The following is a 17,320-nucleotide window of genomic DNA, read 5'->3' as shown; positions in this document are numbered from 1 at the left end:
AATGCCTATTTGCTACCAATTGTAGAATCCTGTAATATGCATCATAAATAATCTTTATTGCTATTCCAGAAAGAATGAAAACACCAGCTTTTCAGAATATACATTAATTGGAAACAATATGATCATTATATAAATAATTTCAGAAATTGCATTTAGCCACCACTAACAGAAACCCACAAAATAGGGATAACAATGAAACTGAAGGTAGAAAGTTATTATCAGTAGGGCAGCTTCATGATGTGAATAGGAACTCAGAGTCCTTTTCTTTTTACTCAGCCATATTTCCTGATCTCTTTCCCTCATGCTTACAAGATGGCTCCATTTCCACCACTCTGTTGAGTGCTTTAGTCCCCACTCTAACTCTATCAATCAGACTATGGTGTGGGCAGAAAACAGGAAGAACAAGGCCCTGACCAAGTGTGCTAGCAGAGTCACCCTGGTATGAAAGTTCAAACCTTATTGGCCAGGGATGTGTCATATAGGTATCCTTAGCAACAGGGAGCTGGAAAATGTAATTTTGCCACTTCTCTCCCTCCGTCCAGAAAAAGCAAGGTCCTAGTAGCAAAAAATAAGAGAATGGATATTAGGTTGGTAATTCCTAGTCCCTGCCAACAATAAGCAATCCTGAATGAAAGCTTTTTTCCCCTTCCTTTCTTAAAAGTCAAACTATGCTGCTCTAGAATCTACCCCAAGAACAAAACCGACTAAGTAAACAAAATATACTTACATTTATTTCGAAACTGTTTTTTGAAACTTTACATTTCGTTGGTTAACAAATTGTGGTATGTTCAATTATTTTTACTTTTTTAAAAAATATGACAATGGTTATATGTATTACATGCAAAGAAAAAGTAGTTGCATACACTTTAATTAGCCCTATTTATCTTTTCTTAGTAATAAGTATCTTAATAAATATCGTAATAAATATCTTTCCTTAGTAATAAGGATACTCTGTATTTTATATTCAATTAGAAGTTTCTTTTTCCACCACTGTAAAGAAAAAGTTACTGGAGAGTTACTGACTACGCCTGTGCAGTCAGTGAGGCAGATCCTCCTAATGCCCTGCCCAGACTCCAGGCCACTGACCCAATCTTAAATACTTGAGGAAATAGAAAGGTATTTCACAGAATGTGGTTACCAACCAAAGACTCATTCTCATTCTCTAGTAAAACTAACCTCACTTCCCACTTATGGTATATTTATCACATCTCCAAAAGCAATTTTAGCTTATTTTTTTTTAATGTCTAAAAATCATTTTCTTTTTTTACCTAATTCACAGCTCTATGACATCATCTCTTCAAGATCCTTCCTCATTCCATTTGAGACACAGATGCTTTACCTTTTTCCCCGCAAAAAGTGTTCTAAAAAACACTTCCAAAAATTTAAAAGAAATATCTCTAGCATTGGATGAAAAGAGAAATGTTCAGCCGTTTGAGTCATGCCTTTCAAAACACTGAGAGTTTAGAAGATGCTATTTCAAAACATCTACGGTTCTTGGGCTGACATTAGATTCTCTAGATCCACTTCCTTATAAATCTTCAATTCCAACATCAAATTTTCACAGGAGAAAAAAAAAGTTAAGTAGGTGGGTTATGAGAAAAAGCTTTTGGGAACCAGACACCCACGTTTGTTTTCTATCATCCAGTATGAGTCAAGAAACTTAGAATCAACAGTGATTGAGCAATTTATTTTTAATGGCAATGAAAGGAAATTATAAATGTTAAATGCAGTCTTCTCTTCTCATGAAGATGTATTATCTGCCTCTGAGCTCATCTGAGAGAGCAGTAGTTCAATTTTGCAATGTTTACATGATGTACCTAATTTTGAAAGAAAACAATCTGTCTTGGTCAAATTTTCTTGTGGTGACTTAGGTTTGGAAAGAATGGATTTTGCATCTAGGATACAAAAAGATGCCTGTTGTGGCAACAAGAAAAAACCCATAAAATGTGTTCAACGAATTATCCCCCATCACCGTTTTTAGAAGGTCATAGCTCTCTAGAGAATGGGGGTTGCTTGACTGTGCTTTTGAATCACCTGGACAACTTTAAGAGACATGGACACTTGGTTCAATACTCTTAGAGATTCTTAAGTAACTGAGCTGATGTGCTACTGGGAGAGCCTCTCTTCCAGAATATGCTGTTCGAACTCCCTTACCACGTTCCAGCCACCCAACTGGGAAGTTTTAAGATGTTTCATGATTCAAGCCACTGCATTTTTCTCATTCACCTTCAGGTGAAAGACCAGATGCATTCCTGAGAACAGTGTGGAAGGTGAACTCTGAACTCCCAGAAATTTACAAGGCTATGTTTATGCAACTCTAAATTTTAATAGCCACCCTCAATTCTAAATTCATTACTTCTCTCTCTCTCTCTCTCTGAGACACACACACATGCATGCATTTGATAAAGAAGGGAAATGGAACTCCTACATTAGAAACAAAGAAGAAAGGTTAGTTAAGGCACAGAGAGGTAGAAATAACTTGAAACACAGTGTCTCTCATCTTTCCATTCAACTAACTCTGGAGGTGGATGTATTTATGTCCTCCTGAACCGTTGCTTCAGTTACCAGGGGCAGCTGGGGCAGGAGGGAGCCATGGTTTTAACAGTCCCTGTAGCACCTGCGAGACACCTCTCAGTAGTAAGAACCTTGGAATGCTCAGGATGGCTTCGCGGACCGCTTGCTCTTGATGGGCTTACTCAGCTTCCCTGGATGCTCTGGAGGGAAAGCTATCTCTGGAATAAGGTCTCATCCCTAAGATTAGCCCCGTGGTCAATGGGGACACTCTCTGAGTTACACAAGACAGATACCACAGCATTTTACTTCACTCCAATTAAAACTGAGAAAAAGTGAAAGAAAGATGACAGAAAACTTAATGTACCATAGGATGCTTTTTGATATTGGGATTATGGGAGCTTGGAAGTTCTTCCAACACTACTCTTCCCTCAAAGCTTCAATGGTCAACACCCTTGTTATAAAAAGAATATGTAAGGCAAACTGACTTTGGAGGATAAGATGCGCATTATACATCTTTCTTCTACCATTAGTTTTCTGAAACCAGAATACTCTAATGCAAAAGATCTCACAAAACAAAAACAAAAACAAAAACAGGAGTTGGCCCTTTTCTAATTTCATGACCTATATTCCTAACTGTAAATGCTTCTGAAATCAGAATAACTATGAATGACAGTCAAGCTGTAAGGTAGCATGCTGTTTTGCAAGACTTGAAGAGAAACCCTTATCTCTCTTTGCATTAACAAGCATAAAATGAGAATTGATATGCTCGTTTCTTTTTTTCTAATATACTCATTTAATACCCACCACACTGTCATTGAGCATCTGTGTGTCACGCACAGTACTAACTCCAGTGACTGCAGTGATGAGTAAGATTTGATTCTTATGAGAAACAGTGTAGTAGGGGCAATACTGAAGGTGTGCAGAAAATCCTTTAGCACAGACTTGAAGGGACATAAGGCGAGAACAGGTGTGTGTGTGTGTGTATACCCAAATGATTAAGAACTTGAGAGAGAATGCCTACAGTGAGATCTATTTATTTGTCTTCTTCCATAAGAAATCTTAGCACATACTTGGGGCGCCTGGGTGGCTCAGTGGGTTAAAGCCTTTGCCTTTGGCTCAGGTCATGATCTCAGGGTCCTGGGATCGAGCCCCGAGTTGGGCTCTCTGCTCAGTGGGGAGTCTGCTTCCTCCTCTCTCTCTCTGCCTGCCTCTCTGCCTACTTGTGATCTGTCAAATAAATAAAATAAAAAAAAAAAGACAACAAGAATATCTTAAAAATTGGAAGTCTAACCACCAGCATTATGCTTACTTCGTCAAGCTGCTCAAACAGCTGTTGGGATGAACTGACAAGCTCCTGTTATAAATGTCTTTTAGGTTTGATGTTAGAAGTCTCAACATAGACATAGTTGGTGAATATTCTGTCTACTGGTAAACGTATCTTGATGGTGACACACATATAAAACACTGTATGACCTTACAGACTCTCAAAGCACTCTGCCCCACCTTTCTTTAATGTCTGTTTCTTTCTTTCTTTCTTTCTTTAAAAAAAAAAAAAGATTTTATTTATTTATTTGACAGAGAAAGAGAGATCACAAGCAGGCAGAAAGGCAGACAGAGGGGAGTGGGAAGCAAGCTCCCTGCTGAGCAAAGAGCCGGATGCAAGGATCGATATCAGGACCCTGAGATCATGATCTGAGTTGAAGACAGAGGCTTAACCCACTGAGCCACCCAGGTGCCCCTAATGTCTGTTTCTTAATCGCTGATTTTAACCATGTTCCCCAGATGCCTGAACACAGAAGTACAAAAACTTCAAGATAACTCAGTATCCACATAGATGTAGTTTTCAAACACTTTCAAGCCACAGAACCCTTTTCTTAAGGCAAAATCTTATGAGGGAGAGAAATACACAAAGCAGATTAAAATAGGACTCTGCTGGTTAAAGGCAAGAGGTAGCTTAAAGCCTCCTGTGTGGATTCCTTCCCAGTTCTCTGTTCTCCAGCTGCTGCTTCCTCTCCTTCTCAAGCTGCTACCTGAGGCTTTCCACAGAAGCCCTTAGGTTCCTCAAGGCACAGCGGGCAGACCACTCTCCTAAGGAGAGCAGATATTTCATGGAACACAGCAATTACGTCTTTTTAGTTGAGCCTGACTGGAGAGGAGTTTCAGGCACTAATCCAAATCCCCTAAAGCTACTGTGTTTTGTTCTGTCACAAACCAGACACAAACTTTGGCATGTCCCTGCAACTTTGTGAATCGGCCCTCCTTTCTACCATAATGTCCTGAAAGGTTGTTTTAACACTTAACACAAAATAAGACAAAACAAAAAAACCTTGCAAAATTAATTTGTAACTCTAAGCACCATTCAAAGACAAAGACTTCTGAAAATGTGTAGACTTTTCCCTTGAGTTAACTGGGGTAAAATGAAAACAACTTTAGATCCAGAAAGGTCTGCATTTCTATCTCAGTTCCACAATTTACCATATATGTGACTTTGACTGAGTCATTTGATCCTCCTGGACCCTCAGTTTCCTAATTTTCAAAAATGGAGGCAGTAGAGGCAAACAGGGCTATTGTAAAAGATATATGACAGTACGAAGTCCCCATCTAGCCCAGTGTTTGGTAGATGCTAGCCATCAGATAAATGTTCATTGGACCTAAATGCATTTATTTAAAAAAAAAAAAGCCACATCATTTCTCTTTAATATGGATTCTACATCGTAGCACTGCACTGTAGCAAATATATTAGCAATTGACTCACCTGAAAAATGGTGCTATATAAATGCAAATTGACTTCGCACAATCACACTTACTCATCAGTATATGCTTCCATCTTTCTTTCTTAAAAACCGTATCTATGTCTTCACTCTGGATAGCTACTACCTTTAGAAATTAATGAGTAAAATTATTCATTTCTCAGCTTTTTCTCTTTTTTGATAGAAAAAGCTCATTTCATCAAAGGTGACTTGATGAAAATTTACAGTCAGATTAAAATGTAGATGTTATATCTTTAAAACTAGAACATTTACTGTTTTTCTTCTTAAATCATTCTTTTGATAAAATATACTTACATATTTCCTATTATAGATGATATTTCGATATTTTTCTGTGTCTTATTGACAAGAGACTACCGTGGGAGTCTTAGAAAAAGAAACATAGAAACCAGAAAAAGACCACCCTGCTATCTAGCTTTTCTTTTATTTGTTTGATGACTATTTTTGAAGTCTTGAAATATGTGAAATACAAGTCTTGCCAAATCTTTATATGTTTTGTCACTTCCAATAAGAAATTAGATCTCACATCTGTTTCTGTTTTGAGAATACATCACTTTTTTTTTTTTTTTAACAGACATGAAAATCAGAAAATGGAGGGATCAGAAATCTGTGCTGAGAATTTAAGTCTCTGGTTGGAGACTGGGGCAGTGTGGGAGTGCCCTGAATTCAAGGTAGGTCCTCCATCTGGTGGAGGTGAAAGCAAACCCAACCACTCTCCACTACCCCAAGCAGGGCATCACAGTTGTAAGAACAGCAGAGGCTATCTCATCTAAAATACTCACTGGCTCTTCCAAACCGGAAAGAAATTACTTAATAAGTTGCTATCTCATGCCACTAAAATAGGGTGATATTAATTCTCTTCAATTAAAATTAGTGTCCATTTATTAAAAGTTTATTTTATTAGTTCTGCTTGGGGGAAGAGAGATTTCTTATTCCACCCTACTTCGTGAGGCTGAACTGATTAGATAAAACATGCCTTTGGTGCAATTGTTAGTTTCTGGGCAACAACTGCAGCGATCGTAACACACCTCCAGAGGGGAAACAGCACATCCGATGCCATACAGTGCACCAGCAACAATAAAAACCGCTGTATGAAACTACAAAGGTAGAGTCTGTTGACAATGCTAATGACAGGCAGGAAAGTAAATGTACTTCCGTGGCAGGGACTTCATTATACATACAATTATTGTCTTTGTATGATGTTTAGTGGAACAGTCATCGCTAAAAAGAACACTTGTCCTACCTGCATTCATTCTTGGAGGAGGTAGTGAATGAAGTAGGCAGGCATCAGAGTTAGGTAACAAATCTAATTCTGTGGCCTTCAAAAACAAAACTTCCTGAAGCCTGCCTTCTCTCTAAGGAAATGGGAGATAACGGAGTGAAATGTGCTTTTGGTTATCACTTCACAAGTGATGATAATGACAACCTTTCTCCTGCCCAACGGCATGCACCTCACTGAGACTGTTTCATATGCACCTCACTGAGACTGTTTCATTGAACCCTGCAGAATATTTATACTACTACATTTGGCATTTTTTTTTTTTTTTATGGTCCGGGAACTTAGAACACTGTATTTCCAATATCTCTCTTTTAGAAAAAAAGCAAAATAAAATGATTTCAACATGGATTGTTTAAGTTGTTTCTCTTTTTCAAAGATAGTAAGAGACTACTTCCCACTGGTTGTTTTAATTGTTGGCTTATTTGTGCCTCACAGTGTCCTAAGTAAGCAGTCGAGACCAGAGAGAATTGCTTTATCAATTCCAAATGCCCAGAATAGAGACTCTCACGCTTGGATCTGGTCATGTAGCCATTTGATCCAATTGTGCAATAGAAGCTGGAATGGGGGAGATTCGGCCCTGCGGGCTTCACTACTCAGAAAAAGGGACCACAGTTGCCGGGTGGGTAGATATCCTGAAACACTGTCTACTGCTTGTTAAATTGCCTGAAGGTCCTATAGAGATATGTAGGGCAGACCTATTCTTGATTTATCATCTCTCTTTCTCTAGAATGAATTTTAAATGGTGTAGAAAATGATCATAAAAGCAGAAAAGGGCAATTAGAATTGTTTCTAAATTGGATTTTTATGAAATAATTATGACATGCAAAGAGAAAAGAGATTACATTTTTAAGCTCCAAGGTAATTAGTTAGTTAATGCAGTTACATGCCAAATTTACATATGAGTTCCCTAGCAACCAAGATAACATAGAAATCTGACAGATTATAGAGTTCTCCTGTCCAGAAAAAGTGATAAAAGGAAAGAATTTTTTTCCAGCCACTGACCTTTAGAAAGAATTCATAAATTAGGTGTTTACTTAAGAATGTTTAAAAAACATTCTTCAAATAGATATTTTTATTTCATCCTTTTGTGGAAGCTGAAGGAATAACACTAAACTTTAATTCAATAAACTTATGGGGGTGAAAGATTAACGTGGTTCGGTCTACAAATACCTCTGGGAACTATTGATTTCTATATCACAACTTATTGTGGGGTCTTCACCAGGCCTGAGTTCATCTAGAAGGATAGGCTGAAAGCTATGTAGCAATTTTCTGAACATTTAGAAATATAATGTTACATCTTCCAATTATTTTTAAATAACACTTATTATAGAAGTATGCAACCATTGTAGTAATTGAAAAAAAATCAACTTCACGTTGTCACTACCCAGTGATCGCCACAATTAAATTCTTGGGCATATCTTTCCAGATATTTCTGCAAGTGTTGTTATTCTTTTTCAGTCTGCCCCCCCCCCCCCAAATCACCAATCTCAGTCTTCTTCTTTCAACACATTTTTATATCATCTAATACTAAGACCAAATTCAAATTTACCCAATTGTCCCTAAAATACCTTTATACCTGGTTGGTCCAAATCTGGATCCAGGCAGACTCAGTCTATCTGGTTATTAGGTCTCTTTTAGTCAAGCACAAACTTTTTATTATGGCTACAATAATGCTGAAGGGCCAGGGCCAGTAGCCCTGTGGAGTGTTTCACCTTCCAGATTTGTTTAGTTATTCAGATAATCCAGCAGGGGTTTGGAGGGATGGAAAAATTAAGGGGCCCAGATGCTATCTGCCATGGATGAGAAAGACTCTAGTAGGTGGAGGTGGAGAAGGTTCTAAATGCAGGATGGGTTAGTCTGGGCACTGGCTATCAGGGGAGGATCCCCTCCTATGAGTTGTGATTAGGATGGCAGTCAGCAGAAAGGGGTGGGGAGCTAGCAGTGGGCCAGGACTTCACCCAATGAAGCAGACACTAGGTGGAGACATGTTTACTGGAGCGTGTCTCTTAGAAAACACGAATTAGTGGCTGTGCCAACCAAGGTTTGGCTTTTAGCACTATCCTTTCAATGGCACAATTAGCCCATCTGAGTGACAGTCTCATTGCAGTGTTCCTGAGAAAGGAAGGAGCTTCCCTCTGCCTGTGTTGATATTTGCATTTTATGGGGGCCTTTTCACAAGGGGACAATTCATTCAAGAGTGGTAACATACTCATCTCTGTCTGCAGTATCTGGCACAGTCCTTGGTACAATGAAAAACAGACTTTGGGGACATCCCTGACACATAACAAGTGTGACTATTCAGAACGATCGTAGGCACAAACAAGAGAAACCCTTTTGTAAACGGTTCTACTCTGGGCTCCTTCAGTCATGCCACCCTTATGGGGTGAGGTACCCCTGAGGCTAAGGGGCATGCCCATCAAGGGTTCCAACGCCATTTCTAGACTGAGCTATATATACATAGACCCTGCAATTCACTGTGCAAATGGCTCCAAATGTGTTTTGAAGGACTTGAGTGACCTCCTGCAGGCCTGAATTCCTGGAAGCTCCCCTAAGCCAATAGTATATGCATCTCTAGGCCTGGGGGCTTGGTCACGGGATGACTATTAGCAGGGGTTAGAGATGGGAGTTTGGACCAGAGACGTGTCCATACGTGAACTCAGGAGATGCCTTCAGATTTGGATGGAGCTGAGGTTGAAAGAGAAGTAGGATAGGCTGCAGGGAGCAGTGGGGGGAGGCCAGAGCTTAGACCAGCTCCCCCTACATTGCCAATCCCAGCTGGAAACTCTGAGGAGTCTAAGAGTGCTAAGTTCTAACCCCACCTTCCAGTTCATTATGGAGAAGTGTTTGTCAAGGTAGGAGACAAGGACTTCTTTCTTAATGGTATTTTTTTCTTAATATAGATGTTTAAGTATTTATTTATTATTTATTAATTTTTAAAAAGATTTTATTTTATTTGACAGACAGCGAGATCACAAGTAGGCAGAGAGGCAAGCCGAGAGAGAGGGAGAAGCAGGCTCCCTGCTGAGCAGAGAGCCCGATGCGGGGCTCAATCCCAGGACCCCAAGATCATGACCTGAGTCAAAGGCAGAAGCTTAACCCACTGAGCCACACAGGCACCCAATGTTTAAGTATTTAGACAAATGGTATAGGACTTCCATGTACACCCTTGCCCCAGGTTCGCAATCACTAGGGTTGTGGGCAGGGGTGGAGCCTGTAGGCTCGCACTTGCTGAAGGCAATGCTCCTCAGAGATAATTGCTTATGTTTTTCCTACCTTTTTTCTTAAGTCCTTAGAGTCAACTAATCTACATCTAGTGTCCCCTGTCCCTCAGTTAGTGGAGCATGAGTCTCAGAAGTCAACCAAACTCATGGGAATCCTTCATAGGCCCTATGTTCCTCTCTGAGACTGTCATTATGGGGCCATTAGTGAGTCACACTTTAGTCTGAGAAATAGTTCATGGATTATCCAGGCTCCCCATTGCCTCTTCTCTTGCTCCACTTTAAACAATTCTACTACCATTTCCTACTTCCACCAGTACAGTATCAGGAGAAATATAAAGAAAACATCTATTAATTTTATTGAGTTCATGTCCCTTGTATTGGAAGTATGTATTGGAAGTATAAAAAGAAGTTATTAAAAAAAATTATTTATTTTATTTGAGAGAGAGAAAGAGAGAGGAGCGGAGGGAGGGGCAGAGGGAGAGAGAGAATGCTCAAGCAGACTCCCCGCTGAGCAAGGAGCCCATTTGGAGCTCGATTAACAGGATCCTAAGATCATAACAAGCCAAAATCAAGAACTGGCTGCTTAACCGACTAAGCCACCCGGGTGCCCTGTTATTTTGTTTTTGTAACAGCCACTAATATGGATATATTCCAATGTTTTTGCTCTCCATTAAAAACTATAGCCAAAAGTTGACTAAAGACTGATTTGAGGAGAAACAACAAAGAGCTAATAAACATTAAATGTTTAGGAAATCATACACTAGAGAAATACTTTTGCAAAGGAAAAGGGGGAAAATGAACATTTCTGTCTTGTAAGCTATAGAAATGTCCTTACTTTCATAAGCAACAGTTTTCTCTTTCCAACCCGAATTACACATCTCAACCATATCAGAGACACTTCCTTGTAATAATTTTGTAAGGAAAAAAGATCATGTGCCAGCAAAATTCAATCCTTGGTTTGAAATGTATTTATACATTATAAGTGAGGTCAGAACAGAGTGATTCAGAGAATGGAGGGAAAGTTTCCTTTGATGTGTTCTGAGACTAAGAGAAGCCCCAGTGCCCAGATGGAAGGGCCATTTGCTTTGTATTTTCCATCTTTCTTTCTCTTAGGACAAACTATTGCAGAGATCCTCAGACAGATATTTCATAGGAAGGCTCATAAGTAAAAACATCCGAACCTTGGGAACCTGATCTCCGTTACCAATTCTACATTTCCAAAAGGGCATTTAAATACATCATTGTTTGTTCCCAGTGACTAGTTAATTGCATTTTGATTTGGTAATTGCAAACAGATCCCCCAGTCTCTCAGCTTTTCTATAAGCATAACAATCTTTAATGTGATGGAACCAGAGTTATAAATTCCAGAAGAGGTTCATATTAGATTCTCAGATGATTTTTCTGCTCTTCTATTGTTAATGTTAGATCTGTATTTTTTTTTTTTCTTCAACTTACAACAATAGTTATTATTGATTCAATGTTGAGTTGGTCTATTGGGAAATTGTTCAAAGATGGTGGCACAAAAGAACACAAAAATGCTCACATTATTGCATTTTATACTACAGATTATTTACATTTTCATGCATTCCAGACCTAGAGAAAGAAAGAGTACCTACAAGAAAAGGGGAACTTTTCCTGAAATTGGGAAGACAGGGAAATTATAAGCTATCTTTGAGAATGCTACATTTTTGTTATCATATTTGTATCATCTCTAAAGTGAGACACGATTATTGTTGAATTAGTGGGATTCTGAGCATTTCTGAGATGAAAGCAATGATAAAAGTGAAGGGACTCTCCAAAGCAGTAAACACAACGAACCAGTAATAACACGCAACAACAAGGGCAAATCTCACAGACATTATACTAAACAAAGAAGTTAGACATAATAGCCTACATACCATGTGATTTGTTATATGATGTTCAGCAACAGGCAAAGGTAATCTACATTAGCGAAGTCAGAACACTGTTAACTCGGGGGTAAGGGCTGGACATGCCTGGTAAGGGCTGGACATGCCTGGGGGAGAGCATGAAGATTCTAGGGGATGGAAACGTACTAGAGTTTGACTGAGGTAGTAGTTACCCAGGCTTGTACATAATAAAAAGTCATCCATCTGTATAGTCCTAAAATTTGTGCATTTTATACACTCTACAACTATATGTTTAACGTTAATTTAAGAAAAAATGAAGAGAACAAAAGAGCTAGCTTCTGTTACTCTCCTCTCTCTAGTTCCTGCTCTGTTTTCTTTTATTTAGCTTCCCTCAGCTCTTTTTCTCTCTTCTCTTTTTCTTCATATCTTAAATAGAAGGTGTTAGGAGAGTGAAGAATTTGTGAGACTGTGAGAAAATAAACTGGATTCAAATGTTATTGTATTTGGCTTGAAGCCAAACCAAATTCAAAATTTCCTTAAGGATAAAAAGTTTAAATACATAATAAAATTAGCTAACATTTGTTTATTACTTCATAGTTTACAAAGCTTTCCCACATTATCTCATTTGATCATGAAACAACACTATAAAATGCACATTCAGGCCTTCATTTTATAGATGAAAGAAACCAAGCTCAGAAAGTTGAAATGACAAAGTTCATAGTGAGTAAGTGGTAGAGTCCTTATTTAAACTAATTCAGGAGATCCATGAACTTGAATAGAAAAACTAATTTATATCTTTATTTTATAACTTCCAACTAAGAATTTCTTTCCATTTTCAATGTATGCAATAAACCTCAGTAGCATTAATGATACTTGTGACTGCTACTGTCTTAGTCAGTTTGGGCTGCCATAACAAAATACTATAGACCAGGTGGCTTAAACAATGAACATGTATTTCTCCCAGTTCTGGGGGCTAGGAAGTCCAAGATCAAGGTGCTAGCAGACTTGGTATCATAAGGACCATTTTCTGACTTACAGCTGTGTCCTTACATGGCAGAGAAAGAGAACAGAAAAAGTTCTGATCTTTCTTCCTTTTCTTATAAGGCCACTAATCCCAACATGGGCACCCCTCTCTCATGCCCTCATCCAAACCTAATCACCTACCACCTCCAAATGCCAATACATTAGGGATTAGGGCTTCAGCATCTGAATGGGGGAGGAGCTTACAAATAGAGAGTAGGAGTCACCAACAGAAATAACAGGTATTTCTTATCTTCGAGTTGAAAAAGATATCTTGAGCTATCATTTACATACACGACTACTTTATAACCAGTGCTAGATTACATATGTTTGAGTATCTTTTAACTATAGATGGTCACAGCAACTATCTAGGCACTTCGTGGGTCAGGCAACATGATGAATTTGAGGGTTCTTACTCAGGTGACCCAAATACCTTGGTTATTTTCCAGTACTTCATACCTCTAATTGTTGGTGATCAGTCCTTGGAAGGAGGTGAATTAAAGACCACCCATACCTAATGTTCTCATTCAAGCCTACATATCTTTAAAATATAACATTTAACTTTAACTTTCATATATTTTCAATATACTGTCTAATTATGCGATGCATTAATAAAGGAATACATACAATACAGTATTATATTAAAAATATTCTGATAACTACATTTCATTATAACTAGTTTCCTTTGTAGTACTATGCATTTTATTTTATGAGTGAAAAACACTCTTCTGAGAAGGTATCCCTAGGTTTCACTAGCCTGCTGAAAGGGACATAGTACAAAAAGGTTAAGAACCTCTGCTTCGGGGGCACCTGCATTGCTTAGTCAGATGAGCGGCTGCATCTGGCTCAGGTCATGATCCCAGAAGTCCCGGATCTGGCCTTGTCAGGCTCTGCCCTCAGCGGGGAACCTGCTTCTCCCTCTCCCTCTCCGTCTGCCCCTCCCCCAGCTTGTGCTCTTGTGCTCTCTCATGCGCTCTCAACCTCTCTCACTCTCTCACTCGCAAATAAATAAAATATTAAAAAAAAAAGAAGCACTTCTGTTTCAGACCTGTGCTTTTTCCATTATGTGATCAATTTATAACATTTAAGAATAACAGGAACAAATTTAGGGAAAGTGCTTTAAGAAGTAAAAATTCATCATGTGTATCACTCATTTTCTCCAGCTATTGCTTAAAAACTAGGTGAAATGTTTTAACTTTTTTCTTCTAGATCTCTTCAATGTAAGGATCAACCCAAACCAAACATATTTATATTACAAATTCCCTTGACAGTAGGTGAAGATGTAACCATTAGCTCGTCTACATTTCATTTTTTATATCTAAGTGTCTGATGCCAGTCAAGGTAACTAAACAAAAGCATGTGTTCTGCCTTCATTCGGTCTAGTCCCTTTGCAAGCTAGGTAGTGTTGTTAGTCCTGTGTTGCTGCTTTCTAGAAATGGCAAAGTAGTAGTTTATTTATCAGCCTTGAACTATGAATACTGTGTACAAAGAGTCTTGGCAGCTATACGGCGGGTGCCATCCCGGAGCAGCGTTCTAACAGTATACTGCAGAAGCCTGTGTTCTGATAAGAACATGTGTCATCCCATACCAACTCTGAAGTCGTATTGCAACAAATATTAGTAATACAGTAATGATGCTGTCTTTTAATGTAAGAACTGCAAAGCTCTATTTCTTAAAATGAATCAAATGTTATTGCTCCAATTATGTATATGATGGAAATGAAAACAAAACTGGTTAATCCATTTGAAAAAAAACATCTAAAAGTACCTAAAAATAAAGGTGATAGAAACAGCAGAAGATGCCCAACTGCTTATATCCACATTTCTTTCTTTTCATTGTATTGAATTAAAAAACAATCACATGTACTGGGCACTTGCAAATGATAAAAATACATTTACACTGAAATACTGCCTTAAAGATAAAAATAAATCCACAAGTGTATTGCCAAATCCAGTACTTAAATTATTTTTCTTCATGGTAGTGAAGTGTGGTGGTTGAAAGGGTAGAGTTTAAAACCTTCCTAAATCCTAGGAAGAATTTCTAGCAATGAGAAACTGAACAAGTTTTTTAATCTCTCTGGGTCTGTTTTCTCATCATAATTTTTTAAAAATTTAAATCCCAGTGTAGTTAACATAGTGTTATATTAGTTTCAGGTATTCAATACAGTGACTCAACAGTTCCAAATATTACTCAGTGATCATAGAGATAAGTGTGCTCTTAATGCCCTCTCACTGTAAATTAATGATAACAGTACTTCTGTGTTAGAACACTGGGCACAGGAAACACTCAACAATGGTAACCATTATAAACCACTCAAACCTTTTAAAAATAGATGCAGATAAAAATTACATTTAATTTTGTTTCCATACATAAACTGAAAATTCCTTCAGGGTTTATTCTATTACTTTTTTTTATAATACATCCTTTAAAAGATCCAGCTGGTTAACATTAGGTTTCTAATGCATTGAATGAAATACCTAAAATAAGTGAATTCTACAAGGAAGACATGTTTAGAAGTCTTCGAAAACTTGATCATTTCCCACTGTTTAATACATATCCTAAAATGACAAATAACCAAAAATATATGATCCACTCTGTCTATACATAAGAAATCATTTGGTCACCTTGGATATTATAAATAGAATCACCTTTCCCACTGAATTGGTTTTCTAAGGCCACAAAAATGTCCTGTCATGACTAATCACAAATCCTCAGCAGCACATAAAAATAAACATCGATTGCTCACGCATCTGGGGTCTGGGGCTCAGCATCTCTGTGATCTAGGCAAGGTTCACTAGCTAATGGCTGACCTGGGATGTCTGTGGCTAGGGTGACTGACATGATTCAGTACTACCCCACGTGGATCTTATCATTCAGTTTAGTTCAGATGTGTTAGTCTCATGGCGGTGGCATAGGATAGAAGCAAACACAAATGCACAAACGTCTTTCCAAGTCTCTGCTTGGCTCTATATTCTAAATCCTACCAGCCAAGGTGACCCCGCACTGCTCATCTCTGAATAAAGACGCAAGAAAATATACTACACCTCCAGACAACAAGACCTGCAAAGTCCCACAAAAAGGACACAGACCTAGGGAAAGGTGAAGAACTGAGACCATTACTGTTCTCAGTGAACCATACCCATGTTCATGTATGTCACTGCTGCAGAGTCCACCAGGCTAATATAACTGACACCTTGGAAGACTAACTTCCAGACATCATAGTAGATTAACGTATGCATGCTTGCCCTTTGAATGCCACCAGGTACCATTTTCTCCCTTTCCTGCATTTATCAATTCCCCTCAAATACTGTCTTACCCAAATTACTGCTTCCATGTCTTTTCTTCTAGAACAAATACAAACATTGCTACGTAACTGTATACACACACACACACACACACACACACACTATAATACAGAGAAAAAGTATAAAGTATAAAAAGTATATACATATATTTATACTTTTTCTCTATATTATAGTGTGTATATATATATACTATATATACAGTAAGTACATAAGTTTTATATATATATAAAAGTATATATACACTTTTCTCTATATTACTCTATATACTTTCTCTGTATTACTTTTTCTATGTTATATATGCACTATAAATATATATATGTATATATATATGTATATATATATATATATATACACTTTTTCTCTATATTATAGTGGGCCTCCGTTGACTGCAACTGGAACATTTAAATTTTGCACATGTCAAATTTAAATGCACCTAAAATTCAGATTTATGATGAGTATCTCAGGGCAAATATACATTCTGTTGGTTTTTACTATTATGGAAGAGTCATGATTGATGGTTTATAGTATTCTCTCCTAGTCACTATTGTCGCTTATATTTATATTCTTCTATAAATAACGCAAATCTAACTAGAACTTGGTCCACAACTGACTTCTCTAACATCACCACGTCTCTTGTGCATGATGACCTGGCTAGCAACACTTTCACTTGTAAATCATATGTGAATGATACACAGCCTTGTCCTCGTGGCAGCATTTTTTACTATTTCCCTAGACACGGGTTTTCAAAAGGGAGTCAAGACTCCCCCCTCATTCTGTAAACCTTACATCATGTTCTTTTATATTTGGCATTTATGACATTCCCAGTGACTTTTCAATGAAGAGTCCCGCAGGAAAGGGGCGCCTGGGTGGCTCAGTTGGTTAAGCTACTGCCTTCAGTCCAGGTCATGATCTCAGCAGGGAGTCTGCTTCTCCCTCTGACCCTCCCCTCTCTCATGCTCTCTCACTCGTTGTCTGTCAAATAAACAAATAAAATCTTTATCAAAGAGAGAGAGAGAGAGAGAGAGAAAGATTCCCACAGGAAAATCCTGGGGGAGGCACTTGATAACTTCTTTGAACTTCTTTCTGATACTGAAATATGAAGATAGTTTTCAGATAGGTTCTTTCTCCTGCAAATAATTTTTTTCCTCTTCTTTTCTTGGGACATTAGAAATTATGTCTATCTTCTATTCTTAGTCCTTGGTACATCATTAGCCTCACTGTCAGATCTCACTAAATATATGTTTGTCTGCTTCCAAGAAACGTCCTGCAGAGAAAGAATGCTGATAGTAAAAGACAAGTTTTCTGGAAATATCAAATGTGTATGCTCACATTACAGACCTGTAGT

General features: G+C 38.0%; 1 long non-coding RNA gene across 1 annotated transcript in view; it reads right to left on the bottom strand.

Moving 5' to 3' along the window:
• Positions 1-361: 361 nt before the first annotated feature.
• LOC131831402 (uncharacterized) overlaps positions 362-17,320 on the bottom strand; it is a 98,148-nt gene continuing 81,189 nt past the window's right edge. The window contains exon 3 of the long non-coding RNA XR_009353636.1: positions 362-555. This is a non-coding gene — a long non-coding RNA (uncharacterized LOC131831402). The remainder of the gene's footprint in view (positions 556-17,320) is intronic.

Source organism: Mustela lutreola, chromosome 5, assembly GCF_030435805.1.
Source record: "Mustela lutreola isolate mMusLut2 chromosome 5, mMusLut2.pri, whole genome shotgun sequence".
NCBI lineage: Eukaryota > Metazoa > Chordata > Mammalia > Carnivora > Mustelidae > Mustela > Mustela lutreola.
The sequence above is the reverse complement of the archived record's forward strand: the minus strand, read 5'-3'. Positions and strand labels throughout refer to the sequence as shown.